This window comes from Capra hircus, chromosome 19, assembly GCF_001704415.2.
Source record: "Capra hircus breed San Clemente chromosome 19, ASM170441v1, whole genome shotgun sequence".
NCBI lineage: Eukaryota > Metazoa > Chordata > Mammalia > Artiodactyla > Bovidae > Capra > Capra hircus.
In genome coordinates, this window is record NC_030826.1 from 29,468,089 (window position 1) to 29,479,743 (window position 11,655).

The window sequence follows — 11,655 nt, forward strand, 5'->3', positions numbered from 1 at the left end:
GGGGCAGCCTCCAAGCACAAGCTGGGCTTCAGAGCTCCTTCCCCGTAGAGGATCCAGGACTTGAGTGTGCACTGGAATCCCCAGGGCTTGGAGAGTCTGGCTGCAGGGCCCTGTCCCCGAGGTCTCTCAGTTCAGGTCTGGGATGGAATCCCCAGTGCAGGAAAACCGGGATGAGCTGGTCACCCAACCAGGGCTGGAGCCCTCACCCTTCTTAGAAATTCCCAGTGAGGCTGACCTCCTGGTCCCAGGACCACACCTTGAGAGCCCCCCTTCGTTGCTCCAGGCAACAGCAGAGGCTAGAATGGCTGCAGTAGCCTGGACTCTTCAGAAGGGCAAAAGGAGAAGGGGGCGACTGAGGATGAGATGGTTGGATAGCATCACCAACTCGATGGACATGAATCTGAGCAAACTCTGGGAGAAGGTGGAGGACAGGGAGGCCCGGCATGCTGTAGTCCACGGAATCACATAGAGTCAGACACAACTGAACGACTGAACAATAAACAACATTAGCATCTCCATGTGTCACTTTTCTGCCAGTATCATTGTGTTTACCAGGAACCAACACAACCCAGGTCTGTGTTGGACGTGCCTGAGTGACGATGTATGGGCCTTGGTATCTTATACAGGTCTTTACCCCAAGCTTTGCCTAATCCTTCTTACAGCTCTTCTTCCCCAAGAACAAGCAGGGGTGTGGGGCAATGCAGGACACTGGGCATGCCTGTGTGAAGTAGTTGTTGCTGAACCACACTTGTTTGCCTGACTCTCTTTTCCCTTACTTAGTGTTAGTGTTAATTGCTCAGTCTTGTCTCTTTGTGACCCCATGGACTGTAGCCCACCATCCCCTGTCCATGGGATTCTCCAGGCAAGAATACTGCAGTGGGGTGTCATTTCCTCCTTCAGGGGATCTTTCCAACCCAGTGATCGAACCTGGGTCTCCTGCCTTACAGGCAGATTCTTTACCATCTGAGCCATCAGGGCTTCACCCAGAAAGTTCTTTGGTCCTTCACCTAAATACATTTTGGAACTGGCCTCCACCTTGCGAGGCTCAGCTTCTGATCTACCTCCTCCACGACACTGTAATTTTACTGAGAGATCAGTTGACTCAGAGGGGCTTTGAGGCTATTGATTGGGGGTGGGCTGCCGACCTGAGATGGACCAACCCTGCCCCCTAGTCATTTGCCATCTGCCCTGGCTTTGTGGGTCCCTATGGGTCCTGTCTGCAGTAAAGTGTGGAAACAAGGTTATGTGAAGTGTAGGCTTGATTATTAGTGGCAGTCTTGACTGTAAAAATCTTTACAGGTGACCAGTCCTGCAGTCCTGGAGTCATTAGGCATCTGAGGAGGTGACCTAAACTTCATAGCTCTGTTTTGACTTCTACAAAAGGGGAAATGATACTCTGTGAGGTGTTTACATTCAAGAGGTTGTGAGTCTCAGAAAGCCAGCACTGAATGACACCTGGCCCTGTGACTGTGATGTCATTATTGTTATAATATTATCCCCTAACAAGCCGGGATCACCTCTAAGGTCACTCATCTTGTTAGTGGCAGAGTGGACTGAGTCAGGTCACTGAGAAAGACCAGTTGTCTCTCAAGGGAAGAGATAGGGAGAGGGGCCATGAGGGCAGTAGGAGGTGTCCCATGCCCAGCCGACTGGGAGGATGAGCCCTGATCAGACCTGGCCCAGCTCTGTGTGGCCCTGTCTGGTGGAAACGCAGCCCCTCCTGTCCTCCTTGCTCTCCCCCTGCTTGCCCTGGGTGGTGAGTGCTCACGGGCTCATGGCCCTGCCATCTGCAGTGACACAGAGCAGCGTGGAAGCCCGGTCAGGGTCACCTTCCTGGTGCGCAGCTCAGCCAGGGTGAAGTGGAGACATGCTGGTTCATGACTCACCTGCAGCGTGAGGTGCTCGCCTCCCCTGGCTGCTGCCCAGCTTGCTCCACCCGCCTGGTGCTCCGCAAGGCTCGGGAGAGTCTGTCAGCAGCTTAAGGTGGGGTGGGGAGGGTAGTTAGAGAGGGCTCGACAGGCAGCCTGCAGACCTGGGCCCCAGTCCTGGCTCTGCCGCTCTTCAGCTGCTTGAACTTGGGAAACTCAGGTCACCTGAAGGCTTCAGAGTCCCCTTCTCTAAATGGACAGAGTTATTCAAGGTCCTCACTCTTCAAAGTGTCTTAAGGACACTTTAAATGCAGCAGTGATACCGCCTGGTACCTGTAAGAAATGGAAGCCCTCCCTGAGTTGGAGTCTTCTTTCAGTGAGACCCCTGGGGGATCTGCATCCCATTGGCAGGGTGCTGCTCCCATCATCTCTGGGATGGAGTGTGGCGCTTGTGGCCTCTACTTCTGTGCCATCAGGGATCCCTGAGATACTGTCCTGCCCTGGCAGGTGCTCGGTTGCAGACCAAGCCTTGCCCCATGGGAACACCCCGACATTGCACACACATTGCCTAAGTGTGCCTTCTCAGTTCTGGCTCTTAACCCAGGTGCGTGCATGTGTGCTAAGTCGCTTCAGTCGTGTCCGACTCTTTGTGACTTTATGGACTGTAGCCCGCCAGGCTCCTCTGTCCATGGGATCTCCCAGGCAAGGATATTGGAGTGGATTGCTATGCCTTTCTCCAAGGGATCTTCCTGACCCAGGGATCGAACCTGGGTTCTCCTACCACTGCAGGCAGATTGTTTACCTTCTGGGCCACCGTCTGAGGGGAAGCCCTCAGGTTCCCAAGTCCAGCCTAATTCTGAGAAGCCAGGCTGGTGGCCAAGCACAGAGCTTCCAGAAGCTTCCATGGTGTTAGGATAACCCATGTACTGTCTCCACCCACCCCGTTCTGTGTGTTTCTTCCTAAGAGGTGCTGAGCTGAATATATGATTCCAGGATTTGAACAGAGGCAGGTGAAACAAATGAGAAGTTGCCCTAAAGCTGGGAGTTTGGGTATCGTTATGGAACCACATAGACTCAGAAGCAGGTTGTGTGTGTATGTGTGCATGCTAAGTTGCTTCAGTCACGTCTGACTCTTTGCCATCCTATGGATTGTAGCCATCCAGGCTCCTCTGTCCGTGGGCAAGAATTTTGGAGTGGGTTGCCATGGCCTCCTCCGGGGCATCTTCTTGACCCAGAGATCAAACCCATGTCTTTTATGTCTCCTGTATTGGCAGGCAGGTTCTTTACCACTAGTGCCGCCCAGAAAGCCCCAGAAAGAGTTAATGTCGAGTTGAAGCAAAAGGCCAGTTGAATCTTTTATTTAGGTAACTACCTCATACCACAAAAGATATGAGGCAGCATCTAAGAAACACATACACAGTTAGGGTGAGAAATAAATAAAAAGTACAAAATTAGACCATGGAAAATATAAATTAGTGATGATGAGCTTGTGAAGGTTGACCGTCCCCCGCCCCCCGCCCCGAATCCAGGTACTCCAGTTGGGTTGCACTGAATTAGATGCAGCTGAATCAAGATAAAAATAGAATACTGATCTTAAAATCAAGAAATGAGTGACTCAAGGACAGTGCAGCGGAGCCCAGCTTGCTTGTCAGAAAAACCCCAGAGGGTTTCATTTGACTGAAAGCTTGACGCGAGCCCCCCCAACATGGTCCAGCTATGCAAGTTGGGGGCAGCATTGGTGGTTCCCGGTGTCCAGAGCCAAGGAAGGGGGCCCCTACCCTCAGCACTGGCTCTGCATTTGCCTTGTCAGCCGGCAAGTTGAAATATACACCCATGTGCTGACTGGACGACACGGAAGGATGAGTGAGGTAGATCATCCAGGGGCTCACACAGTCTGTCTGAAGAGCCGAAGGAGCAGCAATTCCAAATGATGTGTGCTCGAAGAACCCTCATTTGGACTTCTATACTTGGTTCCAATATATATATATTTTTAAGGGACATTAATGAGAGGAGCCTTGGAGGATGGGACTTCTCATTGACTGCCCAAGCCCACAGTGGAGTTATTGCCATAAAACCCCACTATGCAAATGTTAGGGGCTCTCCAGACCCTCACAGACAGTTAGAGCACCAGCAGCAGTCAGCCAGTGGCCAGGGGCAGGGGTTTGGGTGTCTTGATGGAGCCCGGCCCTCATAGCCATCTCTGGACATCCTGGCAGGTGTTTTGAAAGCCCCTGGCTCCTGTGGGTCCTGTTACAGGAGGTGCTGCAGAGACAGGGCATCTGTTTGCTGCTTCTCCATCAGATGGCACCTGGGCTGAATAAATGAAGACGAAATAGATCAGTCTGAGACTTGAACCTGTCAACTCAAGCCTGGACAGGGTGAAACAAGCATGGTTCTCAGAGTCTGCTGGACTCGGGTGTGAATTCTAATGCTGGCTCTCGACAGTTTCAGAGCTAGTCCTGAAACTACCTTGAGACTTAGTTTCTTCACCTATAAAATGGGGATCTGAACCCCAAACCCACAGAGTTGTAAGCATCAAATGAAGTCTTGAAAGTAAGTGACGAGCCCAATGAATACTGACCCACCTTCCTTTCCTCCACCATCCCACCCGCTTCAATCTCGTCCACAGTCCTGTCTTCAGCCCCTGCCTCCAACTCCATGTATGAGCCCCTTTCTGAGTGTAAATTCTGCACATTCTAGGCCTGTTGGGCAGTTCTGCTGATCAGTATCCCCTGCACCCCCAGCTCTGCTTTTGCAGAGGAAAAGGCCCGATTCTGAGCAAGCCTGCACCTTCCCCTGACCTCTCCTGATGCCACGGTGGGAGTGTTTTCTGAAGCCTGTGACACGACCACTCCCCCTTCCCCTTGAGGGAGACTGGGATGTCCCCTGGGCATCTGTTGTCCACCCACATGGTCTCTGTCCCTCTCCCCTCCTCCCTGCAGCCATCACTTTGGTTCAGTTTCTTGTTATTGCCCCTGCTTTCAAATGCCCCCCCAGCCCGCCCCTGCAGTCTCCATGCCTCTCCTCCCCAGCCCCTGCTGCAAGTGACACCAGGTTTCTCTTCCTCAGTCAGAGCCTAGCCGAGTCACCCTCCAGACCACGGAGTCATCGAAAGTCCCTCCTTGCTTTCCAAGTGCCAGGTTCCTCATCTGGCTTTCAACGTCCTCCAAGCTCAGTGGTGAGGACCCCAAGCCCTGGTCGCCGGCGTCTGTGTACGCTTTCTGGGCCATCTTTTCATTCTTCCCTTCCTTTCCCTCTGGGCCTCCCCAGGTGCCGGCTCTGCCCGGCAAGCTCTTATCTGTTGCTTGGGACCCAGAAGCTGAAGCCACACGTCAGCCCCCTTCTCCCCCAGCCCTCTTCCTCATCCGGGCTTTCAGGCCCCTGTGAGACCGTGCTCCTTCTGCGTACATTTTCGAGGCCCTGTGTACTTGCTTGCTTTCTCCTAGACTAACAAACAGTTCCTCCAGGACTTGGAGAGAGTTTAGCTCTTCCTGCAGCCCCAGAGCACGCACCGCGCAGGTAGGCAGGCCTTTCCAGCCGGCTCTGCTCTGAACCAACCTCGCAGCCTCACTGGCCCCTCCAAGGCAGAGAGGAGAGCCTGTGAGCAGGAAGAAGTGCTCTTCCCAGGGCTCGGGGCTGGGCACCTTTCCACACCTTTCAGCATTGGTTGCTGGGAGAGGAAGTGCTTGTTGCTGTGGGGGTGTCTTTCTGGCATGTGCATGGCAGGTGTGAGGGCCTGTTTGTGTGTGAACAGGGCAGATGGGATGTGGAAGCCTTGTGACTGTGAGGTTTTTATGTGTGTGTGTGAATGTGTGTGTGCAGCGGGTGAGGGCCATGTGACATGTGTGTGTGCGTGGGGTGTTGATGTGTATGGAAGGTGTAGGTAAGGAATGTGGGTGTGTGTGGGTGTGTGGGGAGAGTGTATCGCCGATAGAGTGTGTGCGAGCTGGGTGTGTGTGGTGGGAGAGGTTGGTGTGCACGTAGTGTGTGTGTGCCTGTGGGCATGTTTATGAGGGGACGCGGAGGGGGTGTACATTGGGAATGTGTGCAGAGGGCAGGGATGTGAGTACATGTGTGTGGTGTGTGTGTGTGCATTTTGGGGGGAGTGTAAACTCACCCCCTCTTGTGAAAGGACGCGTCCTCCCCTGCCTTTGCGGGAACTTTATCCACAAAAGATGCCCAACCAGGAGAGCGTGGAGCAAGCAAAGCTTTGGAAAATAGAGCGACTGAATTATAAAACCGCTTGGTACATTGTTGAGGGATTAAAAATGAGCTGCTCATCCCAAAATTCCTGGGATGTCTGGGAGGTTTTAGAGGCAGGGTGGCCCTGCCCCATCCTGACTGCTGCTTGGGGGCGACCTGCTTGCTGGTCTCCGGTTGGGTGGGGTGGGGGTGTCCTAGCAACCACCCCACCAAGCCTCTGGGGCACGCAGTCTTCCCTTTGCTCCACTTGTAGGGCTGCAGAACTGGCTGAGCCAGTTATCAACTGACCATAAATCGTGAATATGGTCGGAGAGAGCTTCAGGGACACAGGTCACAGAAAGGAAGTGGGTGGGTCGAGGCGTTGCAGAAATATCTTTTAGCATCGAAACTTGGGTTCAAATTCATGAAGTCTTATGTGAAGGTCTGGTATGAACCTTCATACTGGAAACCCCACGGCTCTGGTGTGTGTGTGGTGGGACAGTGGGCTGTGGGCATTCTGCCTGCCGCTGCCGCCCCAGCCCCCAGCAGCCTCTGCAGAAGACAATCTGAAACCTCTCCTGGGGACCAAACCTTCTACTCCAAGAGGGACTTCGGATGACTTGCCCGAGGTCAGTCAGGGGCTGCTCACCGTGGATGGTGGGTCCCGGCCGCCTGTAACCTGTCACTCTGGGCAGCCCCAGATACCGTCAGGGATGCGGGTCCAAGCTGAGCTGGATGGAAGGGCCAGCTGACTCTCGAGTCCTGTAGAACTCAGAGTTTGGGGACTGAACCGATGAAGGAGATATTGCTTGATTGTGATCAGTAAGACCACAGCGGACCCACAACTTTTGACGTCCCTTTGAGCCCAGACAGAAGTCTGGAGTTCTGGGGCGACCCTCACTCATATCCACTGGGGAATCTTAACACCATATGCTGCTGCTTGAGGAACTGGTCGGGAAGGCTTCAGGGATGTCTGTCTCCTTGGAAGGTCCCATCCCGCTGTAATGGGCTGGCTACCCGCATCAGGACACAGGTTTATTTGAGGGCCCCTTGTTTCATCAGCTGTCACTTGTATGGTGCTCTACGCACATGAACTTAATCTCTGCAGCACCCTTATGAGGGTGGGGATATCATTAGCATCATCTCTGAAACAGAGGCTATTATTAGCACCCTCTCCATTTTCCAGATTTGGAAACTAGGTCATGGAGTCATAACTAGTTTATAATTAGTCTGTAACTTGCCCCGGGTCTTGCAGCTAGTAAGAAACAAGGCTGGATTCAAACTAGACAGTCTGAGTCTTGACCCGTGGTCTTCATCACTGGGTTATTGAACTACTTTCAATCCAATGAAGGGAGGATGTCCAGGACAAGGAGACTGAACCGGGGACCGCTTGTAGTTTAGGCGAGCGACTGAACTCCCCAGAAGGGCTTGCACGGGTCACCATCATTGTCATCCGTGCCTTTGGCCAAGGTGGCCTTTTGGAAACAGATCAAATTACGTCGAGTGCCTACCCCTTTCTACATCTCTTTAATGACTCCTTCTTGTTCTTAAAATCACGACTAAAAGGATTTTAGGCCCTGCCTGGTCTGGCCTCCCTCTGCCGCAGGGCCCTGAGCCTCCCTTGCACTTGCCGCCTGTCCTTCAGTCACTCCGCTGTCTTCTCTTTCCTGCTACCCCAGGATCTTTGCTCAAGCCCCCTCCTCCCTCCGTAAGACTCCACCTTCTGGGTCAGTTTCTCTGCTGAACATTCCCAAGGAGCAATATCCCTTTTCTTCCTAATCCTCACCAGACTATTATTGTATTGATGCCTTGTTGGTGAGGCTGACTCATGTCTATCTCTCACCTGATGGGAATTCCCTGAGGATAAAGAGCTAGTGTGTTTTACTCTTCACCGCATCCCCAGCTCCTTGCACATTGCCTGACGCATCCTTGTGTTGCAACAAGGGCAGGCCATTATCCCCAGTTTACAGATGGAATTGTAAATAGGGAATACTGAGGCGTGATGCCTCCTGAGCAAACAGGTGGTGCTGCTTTGAGCAGGGCCCAGGTGCTCTGACTTCTCATCTCTGTCCTTTCACCTGCCGAAAACAGTTCAGTCTCCCCTTCTGAAACCTCTCCAAACTACTGTTCCCTCTCCCCCTTCCAAGAGTCAGGTGGAATCCCCCAGAAAAGACACAGTTATTATTGCCTCCTTCCAACCCGAAGATGACCTTTGCGTTCCCATGCAGCTATCAAAAGAGAGTGCCCAGCTGTGCCTAGGGGCAGGGTCCAGCCCACCTGGAGGAGGGGATGATGACCAAACTGACCAGGACCCCAACTTCAGTCCTCTGGGGAGATCCGCCCACTTCTAGTTCAGGGTTGTGGGGGCCAGCTCTGTCTTTTGCATTTCATGTTCATGTGAAACACCTTACAATTATCTGCCTCCCTGGTTACACGCGGTCAACCCAGTGCTGGCCCAGCTGGGATGAAATGGTCAGTCACGGTCCCTCGGCTTCCCCGTCTCTCAGCCTGGCTGGGGGTGGACAGGTGGGGCGCAGGCTGCCTGGGAGCGGGGGGTGGGGGCACCACTGAGAGAGGAGGCAGGTGCGTTGAGAGGGGACATGAAGGGGGCAGGTCCTGACCCCTTCTGCATGTCCCATCTGGGCAGATGCAGGAGGAAGGAAATGAGAAGGGCCATTCTGGAAGGTTCTGCTCCGCTTCCTCCTGCAGCAGGTAGCCCACAAGGTGAAAGCAAAAGGCCATCAGGGAACTTTCCATCCTCTTGCAGCACTCAAAGTTCTCCCCAGCAGCATTCTCCTGAACAGAGAGCCCGGGTGGGCTCCTCGCTCCAAGTTCTAAGCTGAAGGGATAACTTCCTGTTCCGCACGGCAGGACCCTTGTGGTGGATCTGAAGCAATAGTGTCTGTGGAGACCCCCTTTCCAGTTTCCATGGGAAAAGGGGTCCCCAGGGAGGGAAGCACCTGCTGGTGGAACCTAGGTGGACAGAGTCTAGCCGGGGAGTGGTCCTCGGGCCACCTGCCCCTTCAGTCTCCCCCCCGCCCCCCTATTCGGTCCAGCCTCCCACCAGCCCTGCATGCCGGTCAGGGGCACTCACCTGGTCCCTGGCTGGGCAGAATAGCCCTGTGCTCCTCCACCTGCCAGGAAGCCCACGTCCCTCCTCCTCTGCCCACGGCCAGACTACAAGTCCAGTTTCTCAAGAGGCACCTCCACGTTGAGGGTGTACCAGGCGATCCAGAAGAGCAGGCTGAAAGCCAGGATCAGGGACCCCGTGTAGATCAAGAAGTCCCAGAAGTCAAGGGAGGCAAAGATGCCCACAAGCAGAAGGACCAGGCCTATGACGTCGAGCAGGAGGGCCAGGCCGAAGAAGAAAGCACAGCGTCCAAGGCGGCACGTTCCCCGCAGCTTCCCCAGGAGCATCGCCGGGAAGGCAGAGGCGGGAGGGGCCCAGCTGTGCTCCCCAGGCCGGCCTGCATGGGCAGGGGGTGGTGCTGCCAGCCGCTCCCTTTTCTCCCCGCCGGGCATGAGCAAGCAAGAGAGAGAGAGAGAGAGCTGCCCTTTCTGGAGCCACACGGAAGTACAGGTGGACGTCCCTTTATGAGCGCGCAGCCAGTGGGGCAAGATATTTCTTAACTGTTTCATAGCTCAGGTGTGACCCTGATGGAAGCAGCCTGACATCACCACTGGTACAGCCTGACATTGTCGTCCCCTGGGGGCCAAACAAATGGCGTGGCAGGGGAGGGGTCTGGAGGAGGGGCTGTCCTGGCCCCCGGCCTCTCCAGTCCTGGGCGGGTCCTCCCAGGCTCCTGAGATGTGCGGTCAGCTGGGGGCTTTCCCCCACCCCCATCCTGCCTTCTGCCCTACTCTTCTGGGCGGGGACAGGAGGCTTCATGTAAAATTTAGAGAAGAGGGTTTGTCCATGTAAATAGACCTTGAAATTGTGCTGTAAGAAGCAGTCCATGTCAGCAGCAGGAAAAGCCTGTGCGTCTTGCAGATTCTCCACTCTGAAGCCCCCAGGCCCGAGCTGCCTGGAGTTGGGCTGTGCCCGCTGGCCTGAAGGCAGATCTTGGGGAGGGGTGGCAATGGAAAGGACGGGGAGGACGGGGCAGGGACACCAAGGAGGGAGGGGACATGTGGCCTCAGTCTGGGTGGGCTGGGTGTGGACCAGAAGGCAACCAGGCCAAATGTTTACCTGGTTCTCTGGCAGTGTGACTTTCGAGACTGACTGACTCCCCGTCTGCTTTCTGTGTCAGGGACGCTGCACGTGATCCTGAGGGCTTGTGTGAAACAGGGGTGTCTTATCACCCAGCCCCTCCCAGGGTGTGGTAGAGAAGTGAATGTCAGCTGAGAAACACGCTGTACTGAAATTGTTTCTACTTTTTCTTTGGCCTTCTCCTGTGGATGAAAATGGTGGCTCTGGGAAGATAAAGAATCTGCCTGCAATGCGGGAGATTCAAGAGACACAGGTTCGATCTCTGGGCTGGGAAGAGCCCCTTGAGGAGGGCATGGCGATCCCCTCCGATGTTCCTGCCTAGAGAATCCCACGGACAGAGGAACCTGGTGGGCTACAGTCCACGGGGTCACAAAGAGTCGGACACAACTGAAGTGACTGTGCACACGCAAGCACGTGAATGAAACTAAACATAGGGGGGGTTCAAATTTAGTTTCCTACGAGTAAACTAAGCAGGATGAGTGAGGAACTTTCAGGTAAAAAGCATCGCGGAGGGAGAGAGTGTTTTAAGTTATAGATTTTAGGATCTGAAACACAAGACTTGTCCAAAGCCAGGGAGCCAGTCCGGAGCATCAGCATCTTGAGAAATCGCTAAAGCCCAGCCCCCACCCCGTATCCACACTATCTCCCCAGTCTGTCCGCAGAAGGGATTAGGTGCCTACCCAAGGACACCTCCCAGGGCAGGAGAAGCCTCGGCTCTTCCCATCTGTTGTCCTCAGCTTTGGCTAGAGAGAGTCTCTTGGGAGGAACAGTTGAGGGACAGCTCTGCCCTCTCTAGGGGCAGGGGGAGGGCCTCTAGGGTGGGGGGTGGGCAGCACCAGGCTGGTGGGTCCCTGCCTGCCTCTCCATAGGTTCCCAGGCTCCTGGGCAGCATCCGGTGTACGTGTGTGTGAACAACAACCTTAGTGTAAAAATTTCTGGATGCCAGGAGGTCTCTGAGTCCTGGGCCACCCAAATGGTTGGGCACTATTCTTCTGTCTGACATGTGGGGTCAAAGGGAAGCTGGTGTGGGGAGGGTGGGGCTGGGGGTTGAGGAAGAGTAAATTAGGAGTTTGGGTTAACAGAATCACACTGGTGTTCAGTGTTAGTTGCTCAGCTATGTCTGACTCTGTAACTCCAGGGACTGAAACCCACCAGGCTCCTCGGTCCAGTGAATATTCAGGCTTGATTTCCTTTAGGATTGACTGGTTTGATCTCCTTGCTGTCCAAGGAATTCTCAAGAGTCTTCTCCAGCAACCACTGTTCAAAAGCATCAATTCTTTGTTTGAGTGATAAAAGGTGATGGAAAAAATTACAAAAATGAGGAAATGCAAGACAGCAGGCATCTGTTATGCTTTCTGAACCATGAGCATGGTTTGTAGGGTGCAGCTAGATGCC

General features: G+C 54.1%; 1 long non-coding RNA gene across 1 annotated transcript; it reads right to left on the minus strand.

The window, feature by feature from the left end:
• Nucleotides 3,194-9,675, minus strand: LOC108638274. Its single transcript, XR_001919706.1, has 2 exons — nucleotides 9,145-9,675; nucleotides 3,194-4,181 (listed from the first exon to the last, which is right to left on the minus strand). It is a non-coding gene; the product is annotated as an uncharacterized LOC108638274 (long non-coding RNA).